Genomic DNA, 3777 nt, shown 5'->3' with positions numbered 1-3777 from the left:
TGTCGCTATCTTTGTATGGATCTTCGTCTGCAAACAAAATTGTATCGTTTGGGACCGCAACGAGTGATGGAAAAACCGTCTTTGGACATGAGATCTCTTCCGCGACTTCGGTAACAAAACCAATGTATCGTTTGGGACCGCAACGAGTGATGGAGAAACCATCTTTTGGCATGAGATCTGTAACACCCCTTACCTGGTAGGTAAACCCACCGAATAAGTGATGACACGTTTCAGTATCGAAAACCCGTGCTGAAATTTTCCTTTTTCTTTTTAGCTTAAAAGCACAATTAAAATCTATTACATTTAAAAACTTAACATTTATCCAGCGGAAGATTAAAGATTAAACTATTACACAACATGTCACGACTACTAAACCAAGTTGACCACTAGTGACTCGCCAAAGATGCAAAGCTGCTCAACACCACTGACATAATATCAACTCTAACCTGCAGGGGGAAAAAGAAGGGGAGTGAGCTCGAAAGCCCAGTAGCAATATCCAAACTACAGAATCCAACCCTCTCAGCTAAGACAATAGTAACTACATTATTTCCTTTTAATCTTTTGCAGGTTTTCATTTTAATTTCACAAATTTCAAAAAAATTACTTACAATCTCGCTATATCAAACTTATCTGTATTTTCGTCATACAACTTTTTCATATATTCTTACTTATGTCTCTTCAGATATTTCACATATCATCATATATTATTTCGTATCACATTTTTCTCCTTTTACCATTTATTTTCATATACTATTTTTCCGTGTTAATTACCCCGAGCGGGGACCGATCAACATAATATATCATTTATTCCACGTGAGGTCCGATCAACAATCATATCATATATCATATCTCACAAATCACATATCACATATCACAGATCCTTATTCCCAAGTCATCTGACATTATTTTATCCATCACAGATTATTATTCACAAAGTCATCAATATTATTTTATCTTATCTTATTATATATCACAGATCACAAATTACAAATCCTTTATTCAGAAGTCGTCAGATATTATTTTATCTTATCTTATTATATATCACATATCACAAATTACAGATCCTTTATTCAGAAGTCGTCAGATATTATTTTATCTTATCTTATTATATATCACAGATCACAGATTACAGATTCTTTATTCAGAAGTCATCAGATATTATTTCATCTTATCTTATTATATATCACATATGACAGAATTTTTATTCACCAGTCATCAGATATTATTTTATACGTAACAGATTACAAATTATAATTTAGAAGTCATCAGATATTATTTTATATTATCTTATCGTATAGCCCCAATATCTGCTTGGTTTCAGGTAGGGTACACGGACCAGATCAGAAACAGAATCAGATGCAGACGCGGATTTTGTCCTCGAGAGGACTCCGCACAGACCACCCATAGGGTGCATATCAGATAATCAGACCACCCATGAGGGTGCAGACAGATAATTCAGACCACCCATGAGGGTGCAGACAGATAATCAGACCACCCATGAGGGTGCAGACAGATAATCAGACCACCCATGAGGGTGCAGATCAGACAGATCAGATAGGGGCCCATCAGATAACAGACGATCCTCGCTTCGGTTATCCAGAAGACGAGTGATCACAGATAATGCAGCGCTGCTATCCTATGGCATGCCAGTTGTACCCAACACATATGACAAAGCAAACGGGACGTTTTAATTCATATTTTTCTTTCAAATCTCTTTTTTTCACATTTATTCCATTTCCAAATATCACTTCAGATAATCGTTCTTATCGAATTCACAGACATTCTAAACTTTTAGTATATCCTTTTATAACCTTTATATAATATTCTCTTGTTTCATTTTATTTAGGCTCTACTTTTCAGATAACTTCTTTTTCATATACATTCAGATATCTTTTCATAATCTATTCAGACATATTTCACATTATTCAGATCTTCATAATTTATTACATTTCATTGCATATCATATCCAATGTCTTTTATTCATATTTGTACCATTTTTCCGCAGATCATTCATATCTAAATGAATAAGTATCATAATAATCCACATATTAAATCATAAGCATATTTAAGCACATTATTTAATTAACATCTCACATATAATCACATTATAGCACACACCATCTCAACCAAAGGAATTAAAAACCATAGAGAGGATACGCTACCTCGTAGGCTTATGAACATAGGCCTTTATCACCTTTCGACGCTTCGCTACCTTCTAAGTCCATTCCTTAGTGATCTTCTTACTATAGATCTATTCGCCTTTACACATTATATAAATATCAAACTATTAGTCATTTATTCACATAATTACGAATATATGTCTTATTATCTCATTCCTTAACCGTTGCGCCCGTATTTTCAATTTTATCGGCTCTCGGCCCTCTACCGAATTTCTAAAATTCTCATAAATTCACATTAACCTTTATACTTATTCTAAATTATATTTCCATAATCAAATTATCAAAATTAAATCAATAACCATATTATCTATTAATGCCCTTTTTTCGATACGTTCGGTTGTAGGGTACCAACATCTGATTCACTTCTAACGACTTTACGTACATTCCTTACTCACCTCACTAATCAATATTAGGAATCTCCAATTACCTTAGTTAACCTCTAATTATATAGACTTTCAACTTAGGGATTTTTGGAAACAATCCCCCAAAAAGTGAAAACTGTCGAAACGACGTCGGAAAATTCCCGAAAAATGACGTTGGCTCCAGTTTTCGACGTAGATTCTAAATACACTGTCAAATTAACCAATAAAAATACACATCCCATAGATATTGAAGGTCCAGATTTCGAACCCTTTCCATTTTGATGCCTAAAGTCCGATTTTCTTTCGTTTTCCGATTCTAAATGTGTTTCTACGTATCGTATAATCAATATCCATGTCCCTTTCAATCCATTAACCATCAAAATTCAACATTATATAACTTAGGTTTTGATCCCTTCATCAACAACATACCATAGTATTTTATCCTTGAATTAAACTATCAAAACCTAACCTATGTTGTCTTACGATAGCACAAACGTCAATATTTCGAAAATTAAATGGTGCAAACTCCTCAACCCATTTTGAACGAAATTTTCAGAATTCATACTCATTAATTCATCAAAATTCAAGTTATAAAAATGATATAGAAGTATAGAGCTACCTTGATTTATCGGGGTTTACACGATTGTACGTCCGATGTGCTGAAAAACGGGCTCGAATTTGCAATAAAAGCTTGAGATGTCTATGATTATGGAGGAGCACGAAATTTTGAAGAAGAAATGAGGTTGGAGGTGCTAGAAATGACTCCAATTGTCTAGAAGGTTTCTTATTTAAATTATGCCTAACTTTTAATTAATATTAATTAAGTTAAAATACTTTATCTTGTAACATTTTATTTCCCTATCAAATAAATTCATTTACAATGTTTCTTTTTACCGTCTCGTAGCATTTTAATACTAGTTTAATGTAAAATTATTCTCGTCCGAAACCTCAAATGTTTCGCCGATCGATTTTGCGAAAAACCGAAATAATCGGCGATAAAAATTCCAATTACCCTCAAAATTCCCAAATCAACTCCTCATATTATTTACATAAATTTTAGGTCATTTCCCATAATTTTTAAAATTATTAGCCTGAAATTTTGATTTACGATTTTACGCGAGCAACGAAAATCGTCGATAATTGGTTGAACGACTTCTCGTCTAAATTTTCTACCAAAGGGTCCGACTTAACTACTAATTTGCTTCACATATCTCGACATTTTGATAAGCCCTACA

The 3777-nt window shown here is 33.3% G+C and overlaps 1 long non-coding RNA gene across 1 annotated transcript; it reads right to left on the bottom strand.

Annotated features, from left to right (window-relative positions):
• Nucleotides 1-250: 250 nt before the first annotated feature.
• Nucleotides 251-3284, bottom strand: LOC121773551. The gene is made up of 3 exons (XR_006044767.1): nt 3162-3284; nt 2163-2259; nt 251-446 (listed from the first exon to the last, which is right to left on the bottom strand). It is a non-coding gene; the product is annotated as an uncharacterized LOC121773551 (long non-coding RNA).
• Nucleotides 3285-3777: the final 493 nt, after the last annotated feature.

The sequence above is a fragment of the Salvia splendens genome, chromosome 17 (assembly GCF_004379255.2).
Source record: "Salvia splendens isolate huo1 chromosome 17, SspV2, whole genome shotgun sequence".
Taxonomy (NCBI): domain Eukaryota; kingdom Viridiplantae; phylum Streptophyta; class Magnoliopsida; order Lamiales; family Lamiaceae; genus Salvia; species Salvia splendens.
The sequence above is the reverse complement of the archived record's forward strand: the minus strand, read 5'-3'. Positions and strand labels throughout refer to the sequence as shown.